We start from the raw sequence: 24,389 nt of genomic DNA, 5'->3' as shown, positions 1-24,389 counted from the left end.
TTCTCGATCGGACAGAATTCCGGGCAAATCATCAGGAAATACATCTTTGAATTCAACAACAATTGGGACCTCTTCTAATTTCTTAAGCTCGGGTTCCTTGGTTACATAAGCCATGAATGCTAAGCAACCTTTTCCCAAACAATGACTAGCTATTATTTTTGAAATGATTCCTATTTTTACCAGATTCTTTATCACCAGCTATACGAATCATTTTATTGTTTGGAATTAGAATTCAATAGCCTTTTCATTACATAGTATTCGGGCTTGGTTGGCAGCTAACCAGACCATCCCTAAAATAACATCAAATTCAGCTAACTCCATTGGTAGAAGTTGTACTGGTAACTCATACCCAGCTAAGGAAATAAAACTACTTAATACTTCAGATATTTGGATTAAATTTCCATTAGCTGTTTCTACTTCATACTGATTATTCAGTTTAGCTAGAGTTTCATTTAACAGATTACAAAACTTATAATCTATAAAGCTTTGATTAGCTCCAGAATCAAACAATACTCTAGCATAAACGTTATTGATAGGAAACGTACCAGTAATCACATCTGGCAATTCTCCCGCCTTTTGAGTGTTAGGCATAAATGCACGGGCATTTCCCCTCTTGGCTTCATTCCTGGCACCACTACCACTGGCGCCTCCAACTGCCTGTTTCTTCTTAGTGCATTCCGCACTAAAGTGCCCTTTCTCACCACAATCAAAACAGATGATCGACTTTTTCCTACAATCCTCCTCCTTATGTCCTGGTCGTTCACAAAAATTGCAAGTTAAATACGGATCAAACTTGCGAGCATCAACTTTCAGTGTAGGCTTCAAACACCTCCCATCATGTCGCTTACCACAGTTTTTACACATCGTTCGGTTAAATGCGGCCGACCTCTCCATCCCTCTTTCAAACTTTCTTTTCTCATCAACTTCACGCTTCTTCTCAGTCATCATCTTCCTTTCCTCCTCTCGATTTCTAATCATACTATCCATCAAATATCCAGCTAGCTCAATAGCAGACTCGGTCATTGCAGGCATGTGTGATCTCACATGATCACGGATTTCTTTTGGAAAACCATAAATATATCGAGTCACCTTGTTATATTCGGGAGTAACAAGATGTGGAACAAGCCTGCAGTACTCAAGGAATTTAGTATTGTATTCCTTGATATTGGTGCCAATAACCTTGTGGTTCCAAAGCTTGGTTTGAATCTGATCAACCTCATGGATAGGACAAAATCTTTGTTTGATCAGTTCTTTAAAAATTTCCCATTCAAGATTATACAAATTACTTCTTCCTTTCACGTCTATCAACGTATTCCACCATTCCAACGCCTCTCCCTTAAACATCTGGGACGAGTACTGGATACTCTCCTCTTCGGTACACTTACTAATAATAATTATTGATTCCATTTCCTCGAGCCAACGAAGAGTAACAATTGCACCTTTATCACCATAAAATTCTTTTGGTTTGTATACTTGAAAGTCCTTAAACGTACATCCCGTATTAACTTTCCTTTTCTTTGTTTGTCTTGGCTCATAATCAGCAGTAGAACTCTCGTATCCTTTATCTTTCAGTTCCTTTGTTTTATCATCCTTCGTCCTTTTTGAATCTTTTGGTTTATAATGAACAGATATGCTATGACTTGGTTGTTTAATTGATCTTGATTTTGACCTAGCCACACTTTTTGAATTCGCGGTGTGGTCTTGAACAATTTTTATTAGAGGAGTCACAGCTTCTTTGATTAATGGAGAAACTGTTTCTTTTATCATATCACGAATTTCTCCAATGTATTCTTCAGGCAGTAAATTATTATTTTCAGGGGTCTTTGCTTTATCAGCTTGACTGCCTTGACTGACTCGGGTTTCTCGTTGTTCAGACATTCTGTAAATCATATAAATACATGAATTTAAAACTCAATACGCAAACTTTTATTCTTAGTATTACAAAAAGATAGAAATACAACATTAGTTATATAATTCTAATCTTTGGTCCATTTCTTAACCATCTTCTTCATTTTATCATATTTTTTTATGATCTTATCGCCCATCTTTTTCTTCTTGATCCTTTCCTTTCTTAATTCACCCATCACCGAGTTGGGTGGGTTGGGATACCCTACCAGTGCGGATGCCGAAGGAAAAAGATAAGCGTTTTCTCTCGGATACAAGTGAGGATTAGCTATATATGTCTGCATTTCCTCATCAGGAAGGTTGGTTGTATAAAATTCTTCAATCAATCGGGCTTCTTCCCGTATCTCGTTTGCTTGTTCAGCTATGGTTGGTACAGGTCCACGATACGGTGGAAAATTAAGATTATCAGAATAATAAACTGATCTTCGACTTGGTTCAGCTATGGTTTGAGCACCTGGTGGGGGTGATCCAAAATGCCATAAACTCTGGTTTGAATGACAATTCATCCAACTCGAGGATTCAGAACTAGTTTCTTGTTTGACTCTACTTTGAACTTCCAAATCATATGGATAATAGTTCGGGGTACCGATCATTGGACCACTTTCAGAAGTGTCACTGGATATTTCTATTGGCATTTCTGGACTTCCCGGAGCATAAATTGGTTGGCTTCCGTAAGCCAAGTAAGGATCGATTTGATCAACAGGGTTTAACTGGTTTAGATTCATCGGATTCAGATCAGCCGAGTTTACGTGCACCGGTTCAGTCGGATTTACCGAAACAGTAGGCCACTTAAGAACAAAATTTGTGCTAACTCGGTCAGACGGCTCAGCATTGGGGTCAGGATTAAATCGCCTTGCGACCCGACGTTTTTGTCCGTAGTAGTTATTGTAAGACGTCTGTATATATAATAACTTAGGGATAGGCAGACTACCAATCATAACTTATCCCTACTTATCAAATAAATGGTTAAAGCTTAGGTACTAATTTTAATACCTAATTCGCTGAAACCGATGGCTCTGATACCAACCTGTCACACCCCAATCCAGGGCCTAGGAATGTGACAAGCAGTTGGTACCTGTTTTGTAAATATATCAGAGTAGCGGGTTCATTTTAGCTGAAGTCTTTAAATATTAATTTACATTATCAAAATTACTTGGGAATTAAACACCGAGTTTCAAGTTTACAAAATCGTGATATTAATAATACAAGAATTTGAAATATTAAAAACGAACCATCTCGAGCGATCTTCTATGACTCCAATCCTTGTATATCATCTATTATCATCTAGTTACCTGCAAGGGTGGAAAAACACGTCAGCTATATGCTGGTGAAACGTTGACTCGATAAAACATTTATAACAGTCGTTAAATACAAACATAGTTTTCTGTTTCACAAACTCAGCAGGAATGCCTTTCCATTCCCGGGATTTATACCACTGCCCTACACACACAATTCAAAGGTTCCCCGAGTATATAGCCCCTGTTCGGAGACAACCTTCCCCTAGGCTATATAACCCTGTTGGAGAACCGGTTATGACTGACTTGGTTTTGTATGCCAATTATCAGTTATGTTTGGATCCAGACACATGTGTATTCGGTCTGAGTTGCTTTTTATTATCTATTTTGTATTATAACGATTTTAGACATTATATCTCATGCAAACATTTATCAGACTCTTTGTAATAAACAACCTATCTATTACAAGAGTAAAATCAGTTCAGACAGTAAAAGGTTAACGTGTTCACATTATGTTATCAGTAGGAAATATCAACCTCCTTGACTTCAATATGCTAGTAACCTATATTCATAATAGGTATGCATAAGTACCTAGTTGGTATCATTCAGCAGACTTTAAGTCTGTTACAGTTTCAGCAGACTCGAGGTCTGATCAGCAGACTTGAAGTCTGATTCAGTTTCAGCAGACTCGAGGTCTGATCAGCAGACTTGAAGTCTGATTCAGTTTCAGCAGACTCGTAGGTCTGTCCTAACCTTAGTATCGTTAAAGTCGTTTTATGAAAATACTTTGAATTTACATATGACGTTTGGAATAGCACGCTTTGGCCTAATAAAGGATATCACGTTGGCAAACTTCTCCAGGTAAGCAAACGGGTCCCGCGGTTGATTAAGATTTGTACGAATTGCTTTCCTTAGGCAAGAAGAGTCTACTAATGATACCCCCCTTCCAGTTACTACATGCCCATCAAAATAATAGTTTTGATAACATTACTTCACGTGGAAGCAACGTCTTTGCTTTATAAAACATCACTTGTAAAATAATTACAGTTTAACGACTATACCCTTAACCAAGCTATATCTTATGTATTTAAAGTAACTAGTAAAGTAACTTAACCTTAATCCTACCTTAATCGGCTTTATGGAACTTAAGAGCTAAGAAATCAGTAGAAGTTCGGCTTGTTCTTCGATTATATGATTAACAGCTCGTTAAACAGCGTAACAACACCCCGGTTCTTCACGAAAACGGCTCTCAACACCCTAGAATGCTCTTGGCATGAGTACCTAGGTTAAGTGTGTGAAATGAAGGTGAAATGGGATGAAATGGCTCGAACCCGTAGCTGCCTTTTTATAGGTGAGTTTTGCAGACCATCGCGTAGCGCGATGGCCTTTTCCCCAAGGTCGTCGCGTAGCGCGACGCCGCAATTAATCAGAAGCTGCCACGTGTTGACACGTGGTTGGCCACGTGTCCCGGGTTACTTAACCTGGTCATCGCGTAGCGCGATGAACCAGTTGAGTTTGCCCGTCGCGTAGCGCGGCGCCCCTCTTTTTCTTGAATTGTGTGATTCTCTGTCACATAGCGCGACGGAGTTATTCAGGAGACCATCGTGTAGGGCGATGGGTCTCAAAACCCAAATTTTTCATTTTCAGTCCTTTAACTTTCAGAATTTGCAGTTTTAGCCCAAAACTAGATGGGGTATTTTCACGGTGTTACATGGGGTATTGTTTGGAGCTGATGGCCCGGGTTTGTCAGGGTTTTGGTTTTGGTTTCTGGATTGTCGGGCTGAATTTTGTGGTTGTTGGTTTGTGTTGATAGGTGGTAACTGGTCATTGTTTGGTGGATTTTGGGTGTTAGGTGGGCTTTGTTCTGGTTGGAAAATATCAGGTGGTGGGTTTTGGTTCTGATTTTGATTCTGACCGTTCATGTCTGATTCTCTGTTTTGGGCTCGGTTCTGCCGAACTACACGTTCAATTTCTGGCTCGTAAATCAATGGGGAATTTCTTCCTAAATGGCGGTTGTGCATAAACCTGTTACCTGCACAAATAACACACCCCACGTAAAATGGGAAAATAAAATAACTAAGCTAAAAATAAAAATAACAACTAAATTAAACTAAATTAACTCAAGAAATCAATTAATCACAAAAACACTAAGCGCACTAACTCCCCGGCAACGGCGCCATTTTGATGCTAGACTGTTGGTATATAGTCAAAAACAATTAATTCAGTGTCCTAATCACCTTAAACTAGTCAGGGTAAGTAAGGTGTCGAACCATGAGGAGTATGTGGTCAGTGTAATGTGAAACTAATTCCTAACATTATGATGTAGCTATTAAAAGTGTTGATCACACTAGTAATGATTTAGTTTTAATGTCAAACAAACAATTATTTTAAAGTTCAAACAATTCACAAAAGCAAATCACACTCGGGGTTCAAACATGTAACAATCAGCAATCTCATGTCATTTAAAAGATTAAATATTAATAATTGAATCTGGTTAATCAACTAGTTAAACCTTAGGTATCAACAATCGCTAACACACGGCACTGGTTATCAAACGGTCCCTGCCAGCGTGACTCAACTAAGGTCAATTGTATGCTTTATCACATCCAAACTAATTAATATAACCCTATGAACACATATCACAGAAACTGGCAAACTAATCGTTCTGATCAAAATAAACCTAAACCGACTTAGTGCACAATAATATCAAACATCAATGTTCATAGATCGACAATTAATAATTACAAATATTTAGTTATTAAAACATGAGAAAAACTGAACAAGTACAATACTTTACATCCAGGGTATGAGTCGAGGAGACTAGCCGCTCATGGTGATAATTTGTGTCACACCCCGACTAGCACAATGCGGAAGCGTAAAACGGGAATGTAACAGACACCTCTGATATCAACACATTGTTTATAAAGAAACATTACAAACTAATTTACAATATATTACATTTCCTTGTTTTGTCATCGTTTTACAGTCTAGGTGATACAAACCAAACTAGTTCGTTAACCATACGATCTTACTACTATCTTCCTTGCTTCCATTCACATAGCATCAACCACACACCTTGGGCAAGTAACAAATCACCAAATCATTCTGATTTAGGTACTCCTGAAAAGCAATTTAAAACGGGTCAACTACTAGAGTTGGTGAGTTTCACGAGTTTCAAGAAAACAGTAATGAGTATTCACAAGTTAACACCTGTAATCATGAAATAAGTATGTATGTATGTAAATGATGTAATTATGCTAAGCTACAGTGAAGCCTTGACTGTATGTGCTGCGTGCATCCATTTCCCACGCTCAATCAACCATTGTGGCTCCCCTTCTGCCCACAACATGCCCCGGTAGCTATGTATAACACTACATAGCCTGTTTGTATAAATATGGTCATGTGCAAACGGCGCTATGTGACACGGCAACCAGGCCGATTCCGTTTGGGTTTGTCAAACCAATAGTACTATTCACAAGCCACCGGCTCGAAGTTAATCACTGTGATCGTGGGGACTTCCGTGTGTTAGCACTTAGATAATTCACATCATTACAAGTTTCAGATATGTATTCATAATCAAACATGTTTTTCACCCCAAAAGTTCGTAAAACTGTTTAAAGAGTGGGGTCATGAAACTCACTGTTTAGTAGATAATCAGTAGCACGTCGGTTTAAGGTTTGTATAACTTGCAATCTCAGTTTCCTATAATCAATATTATAATAATATTAATATTTTAATATTATTATAATCTCAATACTAGACTGGGCTGCATAACTAATCTGGGTATAGCTGGAACGCCCAGAAAGTGGCAATAGGCTTAGGTTGTGATGTTGTTCAATGTCTAATACTTAAAACCGAACTTGGCTTAGATTCTCGTTTTCCCAGCGGAGTCAAGTTGTTCGTTTACGCATTCAGAAAACAGTTATGGGGAAATAAGCTTGGGTAAATGTATTGGTTAATAAAATGATTAAGTTATAAGAAGGGTCACATACTAGGGTCCCGGATTAGCCTCGGGGCCCGTTTCCGTTTATTCAGTTTGATTTAAGAAGAATCGCGCACAATCCATCCGGATTGTCCAGGTTTCTCATAGAAAAGTTCGTTTTTAATTAATTAGTCCAAAAATATGATTTTTTTATCACTCTTGGTGTTTTGATATTCCCGCAGGTTCGTTAATCACGAACTTGCCGGTTTTTATGAAAACTAAATTTGTTTAATCTTCAAATTAGCATAATTAATTAACTGTTAATCATTAAATTGTGAAAATTTAGCCACTTATCAATTAAAATATGTAGATTTTTATAAAAATATTTATGGAATTATTTACTGATTTATTAATTTATAAAAAATTCATTTTATCAGCTATATTTCGCCTGAAAATCGTCCGTTTATCCCAAAAAATTTCCAAAAATTCCATAAAAATTCCTGAATACTCAAATCATGTCCCAAAATAACCTGTATCAATTCCAGAATGTAAAAAGCTCGTGCGATATTCTTTTCGGCCCAAATTCAGCTATAAAAATTCACACGAACGCATATTCACAAAACACCTTTAGACTTCTCCAAATGATCCCAAAATTCATATGTGATCAAAATACATCAAATATGAGTTCTCAGAAAAATTTCATAAGTTTTGAAGTATTTTAGCTATTTTTCCCAAATAAACATCCCAATTCGGTAATAAATTCGCTAAATATTCTCGGATGGTCGGAAAATTACCAAATTTGAACAGAGACTCATTGACATGGTCCCTGATGTTCTTGAAAAATTTCAAGGCCTAATAATATGCACATCACAACCTTAACCTAAACAGCCCGTAAGCGAGTGTTTCGGCATTACCTTAGCGGTTTTGGTTCGTTTCCGCCTTCCTAATCAACTTTTCAAGCTCTTGTGCTCCTATGTAGGCTAGATACAAGTCCTATATCACAAACCAAGAAAGTTTCATCAATAGAACAGCCCTTTAACTTAGGGTTTCGGCTAGTGCACAAAAACAAACTTTTAAACCGTAAAAATGTCGTTTCAACCCTTTAATCCGTGTTTATGGCCAAAAAAACTATCAAACCAGGTTCCTTACCATGTGTATGATAAAAACATGTTTATGGACCATTTTTAGGATTTTTACACGGTTAGGAATGATTTTTAGCAATTAAGACATGTTTTTATGGTATTAATCAAGGTTAAACAAGTGTAAAAGTAGCTTATTTAAGTTGTTACCTTAGGGTTTTGGAGAGTTTCTGGAAAAACTGACTTGCAGCTGCTCAGACTTTATCAAATGAAATGAATAAAAAAGCTTACATAACAAGTTTTATAAAAAAAATAGGGGGTGGGGTGGGCTGCTGCGATCGGAACTCCATATGGGCCCACTTTGGGCCCAATTTGGCCCAATTTTTCAAGCCCAAATACGAAAAGCCCCGGTCTAAATTTAGTTCGGGTTCGGTTTTTGGTGCGAAAAACTTATCGGGTGCGTTAAACAGTGCGAAAACGAGTGTTTTTCGGCTAGTTTTGAGTAAAATTATAAAAACATACTATATGTTTGTAAAAATCAAAAATATTTTCACGGATCGCTTAAAACTTTTCCAATAAGTGTTTGGTAAGTCTTTTTCGGCTTAACGGATGATACAATGTTTGGTTTGTAACTATCTTTCGCGTTTAAATCTATAGCGGGTAATTAAACGAGCATGTTTTCGTTTAACTTGTTTGCTATCGAACTAAGGCCATATTACTAATATTTTAGCTTGTATTAAACGTATATCACTTATAGATGGCCCCCCGGGATTTCTGGGTCATAACCCGACCCGTTCGGTTAACCGTTCGTTTGTTACACAATAAGCGTTTATTTGCTTAATCGATAAATACGTACTGAGGTGTATCTTGTTTTGGCTCAAATGTTACAATTTGGTCTTCACTTGATGTTTTGTAGGCCATGGATATGGATTGGAAGTCAAGTTGAATGAATATCAATATCTGCCTTTGAAAAACTCCTTCCCGTGACCTCGTCCTTCCGCCGTCAAAATAACAATCATCCAAAAATAATAACCTCCTACTTCCTTTTCTTTTGGCAGACTTCTTTTATATTTATTTAATTCACAGCCCAAGATCCACTTGCCTAATGGGCTGTTAAATGCTAAGCCCAAGTGCCCCACTTATCTGATATTTTTTTTTCTTTCTATTATTTTCTTGTTGCTCGAGCTACTTTCTGACACAAATTGTGAACCATCCATTTATCTTTGAAGCAACCTTTTTCTTGTTTCAATTATTGAACGTTGCAGATCACATGGATGTGAGAATTAATTCACATTATTTTCGTTCCACCATTATATTGTTGTAGTAAACAATTATAAAAATCTAGTTATTGTTTAACTCCGCGCCTATTAAATCCTAACCATTTAAAGCATGCTCATAATTGCCTCCAGTTAATATCTTTAGTACTCAATGACCTGAAACACAATAACACGTCTGAAGTATCAAAGTTCACACAATAAACTAAATAAAACTATACAATTAACATACTAATATATAAACATAATACCCGACCATCATCGTACTTTTAATGTTCTTTTAAAATAGAATTAATAATAAATTTTCATTTTGAACCTTGAGCTATGAAGGATATTGATATTTGAAATGAAAGTTATATATCTTGGATATTTGCATATTTTACCCGAATAGTCTATAAGTCGTTTAAAATCTCGAAAATTGCTATTTGAACAAAATGAATTGAAAACGAACAACCGATAGACGTGAATCATCGAGAATGTTATATAACTAATAAACGATAAACAATAATACATTGAAGTGATAAACCGGGCTGGTTTAACGAATGCAAATACGAATTCACATAATTAAAGATGACGAATGGCACATAACATACGTGCAACGAAAATTAATTAATAACATTATATATATATATATATAGGGAGAGGATCAAGAGACAACTCATCTTTAGAGAGAAAACTTAAAAACTCCTAAAGAATTATTTTTAATTAAAAATAAAAAAATATTTTCAAAATTCTATTTTAGCCATTATTCTTATATTTTCTTATATTTCACTCGAAAAATATAAAAAAAATTACAAAAAAAACCGTTGTAATGCACATACGTGTTACTGTGCGATACCATTGTATTACACATGTGTATTACTATGTATTTTTGAGTTTACTAGTGTTTTATTGCATATATTCAATATTTGTGTATTGTATATGTGTAGTAGTATTGTATTATATGAAAAAATAATAATAATAAAATAAAAGTCGATGTGGTGTACATGTGTGTTAATGTTGTATTACACATAGGTACTAATGTGTATTCGATGTGTGTATTAGTTTTATATTGCATATATACAATGGTGAGTATCAAATATGTATAATAGTGTTGTATTCTATGCAATACAAACACTTTTGCATATATGCAATGCACACACATGCGCACTATACCGACGAGGTTACCGACAAGTTTTTTTTTTTTTTTTGGAACCAATAACAACATATAAGAATAACGGAAAAAAAATAAACTTCAAAAAAAAAATTTAAAAGTTAAAAATAGTTTTTTATAAGTTTTTAGGAGTTTTTAAGTTTTCTCTTTAAGAGGTAGTTTTCATTAGAACTCACCCCTATATATATATTATATACTTATGAATAAAACCGAAAATTGGAAATGGGTCAGGTTTTCGGGTTTAAGAATTAACGAATGCTACAGTTTGCACCCTCCGATAGGACTGCTGATAGTGTTTAGCCACATAAGAATATTTCTATGGAAACTCTCTTCCTTATAAAGATTTTCCAATTTTTATAAATTTCCAATGTGGGAGGAAAGGTCTCTTTCCTATTTTATACCCATGTGGAATGCTTACACTTTCTTTCTTCTTTCCTTGTGGGATGGAGTTTTTTGTTTTCTTAACATAAGATGCCTTATTTTCTTATTTCATTTTTCCTATCATTTGTCTTGAAAATATTCTTGATCCCTCATCTTTCAAAATTGACGTCTTAGTCCAAAATAATTATGAGATTTTTCAGAATGTTACAAAAAGTAGGAAACACTTTTCATTGTTAAGAAAAAGGTGTGCGATGTATGAACTTTTGTGGAGCATAGGTGTGTATGACGAAAGGAAATATTGTGCAGCAAATGAATGTATGAAGTCATGAAATATTTTGCAATGTAGGTAAAATGTGTGAAGTCTAGGAATTTTCATATGGAGTCACTACTAGAAAAAAAGGTCTTCCTTGATATGCGCACAATGACACGCGTCGATTTATGACACGCAATTGTGCGAGTCATTAAAAAATTGTCATAATTTATGAAAAATAGAAGATTTATTACACTTAATTTTGTTTGTCAATAAACAAATGTCATAAATTGAAAAATAAGTTTGCGTGTCATATATGCGAGTCATCTTTCACTCAAAAATAAAAATGGAGCCCCTGCCATATATGCGTGTCAAATATCCAAAACCCATTTTAACCTAATAAATACCAAACATCACAGCCATTCTTTCTCTCTTCTCTCAAAACACCACCGTTGTTCTCGTCTCCAAGCATTCTTCTCTCAAAACATTACACCATGAACGCCATAACCACCATGACATTCTGCCACCACCACCAGTCACAAACTCCATCACCAGGTGAAATTGGCACAAACAAGGTATGAAACCGGACCGAACCGTAACATATGCATATTAATTACTTCCAGTTTCCATCATTCTGAGTTACTTAAATTTGCATATTACTTTTTATGTTTTTATATTCAAACTACATCAATAACATATGCAAACACATTTTGTTACTACCAAATTCAATTTATCACGTACTAACCTTTTCATTTTATATTTTTGCAATTTTTATTAAGGTTTAATAAGTTCAAATCGTGAAACCAAACCATTAGTAATGGTTCGGTTTAGTTTTCAACGGTTCGGTTTTCTTTTCCTTTCCATTTAACTAGGGAACACCAAATAATATCATTTCTTTTCCTTTCATTTTCCTTTCCTTTCCTTTCCATCTTTTAATGAAACTCGGAAACAGAGTGTAATTTATTCCCAAATTAAGGGTGCTGTTAAAAACTTGCTGTTTCTAAGTTAGGGTTTATGTTGATAACATAATAATAATAATATGATTTTTACTAATGTCAGGTTATTATCTATTCGCCTGCTCGAACAGCTTCACAGCAAGGTGCTGGAAAAGTTGGAAAATGGAAGATCAATTTTTTTTCCTTTTTTTAATCCAGTACACATTCAATTTTAGAAGTATATGTTTATGAATAAACTTTAACTACAGGCCTATGGCAAATTTTAATGAGATCATCATTGCATCTATACACCACCATCTGCCTGCATCCAAAGTTCAGGTACACACCATAAATTCACAAAGATAGTGTATGTGGTTTAATTTGGGTTTTATATTAACAAATCCAACTTTGTGACTTTGTAAAAGATATAGAATGCGGACAGTCAGAACTTAAAATCAGCTCCATATACACCCATTTAAAGTGGCACAAATGGTTTTACACTCTTAAGTCATGTATCATAACTTGAAATTCAAGTCTGTAATTTCATATTCACAATAATAATTATATTTTCATTTTCTTGATCAACAAGGTTGTTTATTTCATTCTCAGCAATCTGTACCTTCCAATGTTGATGGAGTTAAAGGTGTTGATCAAATGGTGCTCTTACTTATCTCCACCTCTCTACAAACTAGCCAGGTTAGGATTTTGGAAGCTTCATTACGAATATCACAGTAGGTGAAGATGGTACGTACTTCATATTTCAGGTTCAATTAGTTAGTTAGTTTGTTTGTTATCTTTTCATTTAATATTATATTTACCCATAAAAAAAACATGATATCAAATATAACCATTTTTATGCTTTTTGACATTTATACTCTTCTTTAAAACATGCATCAAGATATTCGCGTTTAAAGTGTAAGAAAAAAAGAGAAGGATATAAATTATTTGTAAATCTTATTACTCAAATGGGTAAATACAGATTCTAAAATTTCTGAAATGGGTATATGTGGTACTAATTATTTTTATTATGTAAAGATTTCAAGGGATTAGCCATTAGCTTTATATCATTTTCAATATGACAAGGCAAAACCATATGGTAATATTATATAACAAGTTATGAATCTATTTCAATATAAAAATATTGTTCATCAACTAAACTTTATATTATGAATCTATTTTTTTTAAATGATTTATTATTCCCATTTATTAACAAAAGATCTACAACAGAAACTTAATCCTGTTATTACCAGTTTGTATGTTCAGGTAAAGCTTCTCTGGTAAATTTTGTATGAGCTAGATGGGTTGACCTAAAACTTTTTTTGTCAATTTATTTGTTAATAAATAACTAAGGTGTTGTGTTTGATTACAAAAGTTATATTACTTCATAAATAATCTACTTTTTGAATAAAATTAAACATTACCCTTTAGGTAAGTTTTAGCCTGTTTTGTTTGAGTTTAACTGTTTTGACCTGTTGGATGCAATATCTAACTCATCTATTAGGTGAATATATTGACCCAACCTTATTTTACTTTTCATGTTTAAACATAGCATTATTAGCAACATTACTGGGAGTTAGATAAGTTTTTAATTTTGAGAAAAATAAATGATATAGAGTATGATTACTTACCTACTCATTAGTGCTCCATGTCTCTCATAACCAAAAAGGTTTTTTTTTTCGCTGATCTAATAAACGGCACAATAGTAATAGTAATATTATGAAGAGGCTACTGCTCAGGTTGGCACAGTGAATAGTCAAAAACTAATTATTTTGAAGTGAACATATCAAAAAACATTTTTCAATAAACGGGTCACAGTTGTAATTTTAATAAATGATTAAATGGGTAAAATTTTGAACATGAAATTTTACAATTTTTATTCTGGTGTATTATGAAGTTGATATAGTGATTAAGGATGATCATCTTCACACACATTATTTTTGGTGGGATGAAAATGGAAGAATTTTAATCACAGTGAAAGCAATATCTTTTCTTCTAGGCTAGGTTGATCTTTTGTTCTAGGCGGGATTTAAAGTAGAAATTTGTCCAATTTGACCAAAAGTAGTTAAAAGATACATCTATCGAGCTGAAAATTAACTTTTCCCTCTTTTCTTGATGACTCAGGTGGCATAAAGTAAGAAGGTTATTTTATTAACAATTAAATAATCTACTCAAAGATAGGAGGTGGCGGCATGGAGATTGAACTATGGTGGTGAAGAAATAAGGTAATTTGCGGGGAAAAAAAAAGAAGAGAACACCAAGCAATCATTAAGTGAAATCATTGGTGAATCTTTGAAGTGAATAAACAAATATTGTGTTTGTTAGAATGTGCAAAGAAAGATGGTTTATTTTCTGGTAGTGTGATATATGTGTATGCTTTTGAGTATCAATAAATACTTTTGTTAAATAACTTCGGAATATTTGTAATATTTTCACTTACGATGTCTAATGTATATAATTTTGATGCTATATTTGTGTAATTAGTGAAAAAATAGTAATTATGCAATATATATATATAATATTTTTTCTTAAAAAAGTATAAGATGACACGCATAAATGCTAGTCATAAATTGGTCTCATAAACGCGTGTCACAAATGAGTGTCATTAATGCATGTCATTTAATATGACACGCAAGTGTATGATATGTTTTGTTTATGATTGGGGCTTCAACGACGTGCATTTGCATGTCATCTGTACCCATTAATGACACGCAATGAGTGTCGTTGAAGGTTCTTTTCTGGTAGTAGAGAAAAAATAAATTGTGTAGGAAATACCACACTAACAAGCACTTCATGGTTTCAAACATCAAATAATTTGCTTTTATAAATGCTTGAGTGTAAAACTTTTCAATTGAATGCAAAACTACATTTGTAGTTTGAAGATATTAATAAAAGGCAAAAGGCAAATTTCGAAAGGATTTGCATCGGAGAGTAATATTAGGCAAAATGGGGTTAATATGCACACATAAATTACTAAATTACCCATTTTATATTAATAAGCTTCTAAATGATTTGCTATTTATTACAAAATTGCCATTATCAATATCTACCCATTTTATATATATAGAAAACGGTTCAAATAAAAATAAGGAGGTTCTTGAGAATGGTAAGAACCAATAGATTTTTGACATGTTGCATTACAACATAAGGTGAAAGAAGAATTCTAGGAAACTATGTCGGTTATAACGATGAAAAAGTATTTCTAGGAAACTATGTCGGTTTTTGGTAATTTTAAATCTCAACCATTGATTAACATGATCCAATAACTCTGATTTATTCCTAGTCTTTCTAGAAAACTACTTGTTTTTAGGATAACCCTCACACACACACACACACACACATATAGGGGTGAGATCCAGTGAAAACTCCTCTTAAAAAGAAAACTTAAAAACTCCTAAAAACTATTTTTATCTTTTTTTTTTTAAATTTTTTTTGAAGTTTCTTTTTTTTTCCATTATTCTTGTATGTTGTTATTGGTTCAAAAAAAACCCCCTTGTCGGTAACCTCGTCGGTGTAGTGCACATGTGTAATAGTGTGCATTGCATATATGCAAAAGTGTTTGTATTGCATAGAATACAACACTATTGCACATATTTGATACATACTATTGTATATATGCAATATAAGACTAATACGCACATCGAATACACATTAGTACGTCTGTGTAATACAACATTAAGGCACATATGCACTACATCGACTTTTATTTTATTATGTTTTTTCATATAATACAGCAATACTACACATATACAATACATAAATATTGAATATATGCAATTAAACACTATTAAACTTAAAAATACATAGTAATACACATGTGTAATACAAAGGTATCGCACAGTAATACGTATGTGCATTACAGCGGGGGGGTTTTTTTTCGAGCAAAGGGTAAGAAAATATAAGAATAATGGCAAAAACAGAAATTTGAAAATATTTTTTTATTTTTAATTAAAAACAATTCTTTAGGAGTTTTTAAGTTTTCTCTTTAAAGATGAGTTTTTTCTTGATCCTCTTTCTATATATATAATACAACAACATTGTTATATTAAATATATGTAATATAACACTAACAATCCTCAAGTATAGCAATATTATATGTATATGTAAAACAATAATTGTACATATGTAATATTATTGTATTGCATATATGTAATATTGTTATATTTGTAATATTATTAGTGCTACATTACATATATGTAATATTATTGTATTACATATGCGTAGTATTGTTATATTTGTAATATTGTTAGTGTTATACTACATATATCTAATATTGTTGTAATACATATATGTAATAGTATTATATTACATATATGTAATATTGTGACAGAATATCAAAACTAGTTATTTATGTTTGCACGCTCTTTCAATGGTTGTCTTTTAGGAAACTGGATAATAGAAACTATACTTATGTTTCAAATTCCTATCAAGTTATGTCCTTTGGCGCTAACCTCATTAATTTTTCTCATTAAATCTGGTCATGGGACATGAGGGTAGTTATGTAATTTTTCATATTAGTTAATAATTAAACTAAAATAAAAAATTAAAACACACACCCCCCCCCCCCCACTATACACCCCCTCCCCAATCTCTATCTCCACTCTCTTTGTCTACACTACCACCACCTTCACCACCTCGAAATTCCTTTCTTCTTATAGGTGTGAAGCCTCCTACAACCTTCACAATAACCTCCTAAAGCCCACCACCTAAACGACCCTCAACCACTGGACCACCTCATCGCATCGCCGTCACTTTCTAAATCATGGCTTTGGCAGTATAGACATCATCGTCGTTCCGATTCTAATTGTAGATTTTCTTGTTCCTCCCACATAATCATCATCATCGTCGTTTTTCAATTTGTCTCTTCATTGCTGAAGTTAGTCAGATACGGCGACGAAACCTTAGCAGCCCCCACCACGCATTCGTCTACCACCCCCTTTGCGAGAGTGAGAGAGAGGGGGGGGGGGGGGGGGGGGGAGGGGATCAATAACTACAAATACAATTTCATCTTATTGTTACGAGTTTAGTTTGATATTGCCTCAACTTGATGAAACTTTTGTGACATCCTCCTTTTGCGCTCTGATTCTTCTAGCTTTGCATGATCTCCTTAAAATCTGTTGATTAGATTGAAGGGGTATTTTTTTTTGGGGGGGAGGGGGGGATATGAATATGGTAAAATTGCAGAATGTTAAGGATCGTGAAGGCCAACAGGTAGGGTGTAGAAGGTTAAATGAAGGTGAACATGCTGTCATGAGTGTTTGGCCGACGTGGCTTAACACCGCCGCTAGCGAAGCCGTTAAAGAGTGGTGATGGTTTGGTGGTTTAGAGAAATAAAGGAAGAAGAGAAAGAAAGAGAGAGAATGCATATATATTTATTATATATTACAAATTTTTTTATTTATATTTATTTAATTTGTTGGTAAAGAGAGGAAGAGTTATATATATTATTATTCTTTTTAGTTTTTATTATTTAATAAAGTGTAAATAACAAAACTACCCTTATAGCCTTGCACATGACAAGATTTAACAATAAAAATTCACTGGGTTAGTGCCAAAAGATGTAGCATGATAGGGGAATTTCAAACATAAAGCATGTATTATGTCATTCAGTTTGCTAAAGGAAAACTACCAAAAAAACGTGCGAACATAAAGAACTAATTTTGCTATACTATCTAATATTGTTGAATTACATATACACATTATATCAAAAATCATGATTATTTTTTATTATTTTATTTTAATAAAATAATTTAAAAATAATAATATTTTGGTCGAGTTTTCATGAGTTCTTTATTATTTTTCTAGTTCTCTCTCTCTAAAAAGGAGTTCTCTCTTAAGCATTCCGGTATTTTATAACATGCTTAATAATTTTGTTCCACATGTTACTCTTTTAAGTATCAAGCATTATGATATATAGTGTCTTAGGAATACTTATCAAACAAATTAAACATTTGTAATCGGTGTTGTAGATGTTGTTCGTCAGGTGGTGGGGTATCTACTAGCAACCAGTGGGGATTAATCATATTTGAATTTTATATATTGTTTTAGTTTTCATGTACATACATTTTTATGTGTAATTTTTCATTATGCACATACATAGAAGCTTAAAGTTAACTTTAATATAAAAGAAAATAATAAGGATTGAAAATGTAACTTCTCAAAAGTAGGGTGAATCTATAAAACGCGGTAACCTAAAACTAATGTATCCATCATTTAGTTTAACATAAATCCCATTTAGTAGCAGCCGCCGTCATCAGCACTCATCTTCGTCTCCACCTCTAAGTTCATGTGAAACGCAGTTCTTATGTAAGTCCAATCTCCTCGTATTATTTAAAAACGTCCTCTTTCCACTTATAATCAAAGCATGTTCAAACGCACAGCCCGCCACAGATTATGGCCGCCGAACCATTAATCATCCGATCAAACAAAAACTCCAAAGTAAACCTCCAATCAATGATCAATCGTCGCCGATTAATAAAAACTAACCACAGTTTTTTAACCAGGAATGCAACTCAAAATAGTAATAATAATCAATCTAATATAACCTATCTATTTTCTACATTTATCGAACATATACGAATATCATCATCGTCGTCGTACTTATTAAATCCCACTAATAGCAAAGAGGAGGGTAAGATGTAGACAGCCTTACCTCTACCCAGGAGGAATAAACAGGCTGCTTCCGGTGAGACCCCCCTCTCGATAGTAGTTTTGCATCAAGCCTTGGACATAAGACACATAATACTCAACCACCGATACACCGACCGATTGGTGTGTTCCCTTGTCTTGAACATATACAAATATACTAACAACATTTCTTAAATAGAGAATTTGGGTTGAGGATCAAGACGCCATCGTTGACCTCAAGAACAGAAGAAACTCAAATGGCCACCTCCAGCATGGTAATTAATTCATCATTTCTTCTCATTATTTATTATTATTATTATTATTATTATTATTACTAATACTACTATTATTATTATCAAACGCTAATTTTCTTACTAATCCTAACCTACGAATTCTACATCTTTTCTTAATACGATTCACACATAGTTTGTTCATTAGGGTTTTTGTGCTAATTTCAACCTTTGAATGTGTATACTGTTGATCAGTTTCTATAATCGATGATATAATGGAAACAAGGAAATATGTAATACCTGATAATCCAGTGATGTTTGAGATTGACATCTTCTTAATCTGATCGAGTTCCCCTTTAGGGTGTATGGTTAGGATGGAGATTAGGTGTTCTTGATGAACACGATTTGAGAGAGAGAGGTAGGGGATGATTCTTATGGTGTTATTATTCATCATTAGTTATTAACCTCTCTAATAAGCTCTCTATATATACACCCAAGGGGAAACCCTATTAATGTTAGTAAGGGTAATTCCGTCCATCAAGGATTTACCAGTTATAAACATAAGGTTATTTAGGTCAATGATCAATAATAAGATAAATAATTATAAGGGCCATATATAAATATATATATAAAATATATTTATTCTAACATTCTCCCACTTGGCCTAGTAATTATTTATTATGAGCATTAGATTAGTCTGATCAGAGGTTAATACTCATTTTAGTTCTAAACCCAAATTGCAGCAGAGAAATACAGTCGTTGAATCAATATTCGACTCAGGACCCCCATTAATCATACTACAACTCAAATTTAAAACCTAACTTTAGGATCAAATTGACAAATAAGCCCTTACCGTTGATTTGTATAATTAGTGTCTATACGTCTTTAGGCATGCATGAACGTATTTAGAGACAAAACAAATTTTCAACGTATGAGGAAAAATTAATAATTAATCATTCATAGTACGATACGCAGTTGCGCTTAGTCATTGGTAAAACTCGTCTCTATTATTGGCCATTTAGGAGACTTATGGGTGACAGACCTTTAATTAGTGGATCCATAAGCATATCATGAATGCATTCGATACAAAAGTTTAGTTTCCTCTATTTGTTCTTAAGTCATAAGCGAACAATAATTTAGACTTGTATCGAATTCTAATGCAGCTCCGCTTGAACTGTTACTGTTCAAGAAATAAGGGTAGCTGACTTTATCACAATAAGTCTTCAATATTGGATTTATATGAAGTTAATAAATTATGAGTCAACTGATAAAGTTTTCCAACAACATTTAGTGACACGTTGCGTTATGATCAGCAACATATTATGTCATTATAACTTAGGTCGTTGTTATCAGTTAGTTAGGACTCCTTCATGAGATAGTAATGTCTGCTGACATAAGGATATACCCAGAAGTTGACAAAGTTAGAATATTAGTAGTCAACCGTTTTTTAGTTCTCACTTCTTCTTCTTTAAATTATTGTGTCTCGTTTCTTAGAGATATTGTGATATTTTATCAGATGCTTCACAATAGAAATAATTAGTCTAGTGTTTAGCAATGTGACCAATATCTAAACGAGTATAGATTTGAACCTTCTTAAGGCATCTAATTAATGATGCATAAGGAAATAATCTCATTTATCCTATTAGCCTCTAAAGGAGAGCAATATTGTATGTTACAAGTGTAAGAACCCGTTTCATGTAAAACATATAAAACTAATGAGTCTATCTCGGTGTATTTTGATAACTATTAAATAAGAGGTATCTCCGAGATTGATTAGGTCAAGATATGCGTTAACAATACTTTGACTCATGTAACATATACTTGTCAAAAGAATGTCATCTATCTAAGGACAAGTTTACATTAGTTGCTCCCACTCATCTTGAGGTAGGTAAATCAATCCACTTAGTTCTTGATGAAGAGAGTTGCATTATGATTTCATTATTGATTCTTGCATCAACCCATACATGGATTTTATTGACTTACAAACTAAGTGTTCTTAACCTTCAGTTTAGAACTTACAGGTTATTTTACGAACATGTAGGCCAGTGTTAGGGAAAGTTGTTTTAATGTTCATGTAATGTAGCTCTAAATTATTATAAGCTACTAGAACAGTGATGATCCTCAAAGTAACCTTTTGTAAGACAAGGAACTAGGTTCTTTGATAATTTATTCCCTCTTGAGTATACCTTTATCAATCAATCATACCTTTAGTGTATTAACGTTATTCATTCAGATTTAGTTTAGTAATGACTACCTTTTAGGTAATTCAACCAAATCCCAAACGTTATACTATTTTAGAAGATTGATTGATACTAATGGTTTAATTAGAAGAGGTAGGATCATTAAACCTTCCAAAATCCATTTAATCTTTAGTCAGGTAGGGTACATAATCATCAAAGTTAGTAGGCCTTTGAGACCTAGATGACCTCCTGAGTTGATTATTGGGTTTATAAGGAGTTTCATATTTTCAGGTATATTAGGAGCAATATTAGTTTCTAAGTATGTAAGAGTTGGTGCAGTATGGTGTACAAGAGGTGTAATCGGAGTTAAAGTAAGCGACAATCTCTCCCCCCGCGTCTTGTACTTAGCCAAGTTATGATAAGGACTTTTACTGCTCCTACTGACCTTAGAAATATGTAAGAATTCAGCATGCTTAGGGTCAACATCAGAAGACCAATAAATTCTAATTGAGGATTATATTAATTAGTCTTGGTAAGAAATCTAAGTTTTCCCATATTTAGGTATCCAACAAAATTTGTTAGGAGTAGCATTAAATGTTAAGGAGACAAGATATAATGGAGCAGTGTCTTATACAAGGGATGTTTTATGAGGTAGATTAAGTTGTTTCTCCCCCATCTCTTGCATATAAGGACACTCAGTGCTCCCACTGATCTTTTAGGCCTCTAAAACTCCATACAAGTTTTGGCGATTCATGTCATAGGAAACTTTCATACATTTTAGACTTGATTTCCTTATTGTCCATATTTCATAAGAAATTTTAAGGACATATTTAGAAGGAATACTGATAAGTATATATGAATTGATTTCTTTAAAGAACTTGTCCAGTAGGAAACAGATTAGATACAAGTTGATATTCTTCTAAGCTCCACTAATAGCAGTGAATTATAACTTATGGTGGACCTCACTTACTCCCTTTATCCAGTTTATATTTAGGGCATTTAACACATGCTTTCAAATCACTAAGAATGAGATTCAATGGCAATTCATCCTTTGTCAACCGAGTCATGATTTCTCATGAAAATTTTGGTCTTAATGGATGAAGTACGTAAGTCTCATTTATCTTTTGTTAAATTCTCATTTCTATGATAACAAAAGGTTGTGAAATTTGTAGCATCGCTTAGTTTTATCTTATAAGGTTTCTATTCAGATAATAACGACCGATAATATGATAGTTTTAGTTAGTAGTGACTTTGTTTTGGTCATTTAAAACCTTATAACTGTCAAAATGTAGCTTTAGTATTGATACTAAATTCTGAGTAAACTCTAGAATGTTTAAGGTATCATAAAGCTTAATACAAAACAGCTTTTATGGTTCTTACAACCTTAACACTAAATGAGTCACTGACTCTCATCTTAATTATTATCGATTTCTGATAAGGAAACGTATAAAACTAAACTCAACTAACATGTGTTAATAGGGATATTAATATTAGTGGAGTTAAATATCATTAATTGGTAACTACCTTTCTTAGCCAACTGTTCCCTTGAGGTATGGATAGTCTCTTTGCTCGTGCCTAGTCTAATGGCATGATTTTGCAGTGAGACTTTCCCTTTGAGAACTTAGAGCTGGAAGCAGTACTTGTATTTTGTTTCAAGACTTTAGAACTATCCTCTTTTAAGGTTTAGTGGTAGTAAGGTGAATAACATTTGATTTTCAATTTTAGGCATTCCTTTTCCTGTACATATATTGCTAGCAACACACTCAGTTTCCTTTAGTACTTCTGAGTGTTATAGTTGATTCTTAAGGCATCTAATTGTACTGGTGGAAAAGTAATACACTGAAAAGACTTCATTAAGTTCCATGTATAAGCTCTCAGTTTATGGGTCATGGAATTAAATATTAGGATGTATTCACAAATGCCAATTAACCTTTTTATTTAGAATTAGAGTGTTTTGCATGCATCTTAGGAATTGTTTTGATTCTATTATTTCCATAGAAAAAAAAAAAAAACGTTAGTCTTAGGAATTTTAGAATCCGTAATTGCTCACCTGATAGGAATCATGTAAGGAGTTCTTGATTATCATAAGAGACATATTTATTTATCCCACTGATTATGCTCAAGTGTTTTTCTGTAATACTTTTATCAGAATGAGCAGTAAGAATTTCAAGTCTTTAAGGATAATCAAGACTCAAAAGGGCAAATTTTATAAGACCCTTTTAGAAGCAAAACTCTTCTTAGGTTTTGTAATAAGAGTGGATGATTTAGGTTTGAGATTCAAACTTTATAGAAGAATTTTAGAGTGATTTATGTTATGGGTAATCTAATAAGGCAGACTGAAATTAGGATCATTAATGAAGGATCATTAATGTAAGGATCATTATGAAGATGTGATAATTTTAAGTATAACACCAAAATTAATTTTATTATACTTAAATAAAATAGATCACCGTTGGGCAGAAAATGTATTATTTAAGTATAAAATTCTTGTGCGAAAATAATTGTAACAAATCACCGTTGGGCAGAATTGGAATAATCAAGTTGTTATGCACAAGGTAAGTTTGCAATACATAAATGTAACAAATCACCGTTGGGCAGAATTGAGACATTTAAGGTATTTAAGGCAAAGTTAATGTCATTTGAGTATCTAGCAATTTTAGGATACTCATCTTTTAGATGACTATGCTTAGTTAGACTAAAACAACTTTGTTAAGCTACCACATCACCATTGGGCAGAAGTGAACTCATGAAGTGTTGTTTAAGTTAAGCAAAACTAAAGTCATGCGAATGTCTGATAATGTTAGGACATACACTTTTAAGTGACATACTTAATTAGACTTAAATAACAATATTAGGTTACAAATCACCGTTGGGCAGAAGTGAACTGTAAGTGTTATTTAAGTTAAGTAATTTAACGGAGCAGGGCCCCTTAATCAGTTAGGTTATATATAAGGGTTTCTGATCATTTCGCAACATGTAAGATATAAGTAAAGTTGCGATTTCTTCGAAGTGATGTTGCGAATTTGGTTAGGGGATTTTAGATGTTGCGAACAGTGCAGTCATAAGTAATGTTGCGATTGATGTTTTATAAGAGATGTTGCGAATGATGTTGTTATGAGAGATGTTGCGAATGGAGTTGTTGTGATGTAATCAGCATTGTTGCGATTTAAAGCACTCGCAACATAATTGTTGCGATTAAGAGTACTCGCAACATCCTGTGA

General features: G+C 33.5%; 1 long non-coding RNA gene across 1 annotated transcript in view; it reads left to right on the top strand.

Moving 5' to 3' along the window:
• The first annotated feature begins 18,373 nt into the window (after positions 1-18,373).
• Positions 18,374-24,389, top strand: part of LOC143535517 (uncharacterized) — an 81,126-nt gene continuing 75,110 nt past the window's right edge. The window contains exon 1 of the long non-coding RNA XR_013135726.1: positions 18,374-18,437. This is a non-coding gene — a long non-coding RNA (uncharacterized LOC143535517). The remainder of the gene's footprint in view (positions 18,438-24,389) is intronic.

This window comes from Bidens hawaiensis, unplaced genomic scaffold (genome assembly GCF_021521415.1).
Source record: "Bidens hawaiensis isolate Kalapana, Puna unplaced genomic scaffold, B.hawaiensis_p1.1 tig00010563_1, whole genome shotgun sequence".
In the NCBI taxonomy this organism is placed as follows: Eukaryota; Viridiplantae; Streptophyta; class Magnoliopsida; order Asterales; family Asteraceae; genus Bidens; species Bidens hawaiensis.
Note: the sequence above shows the minus strand (reverse complement) of the source record. Positions and strands in the feature narration are given on the sequence as shown.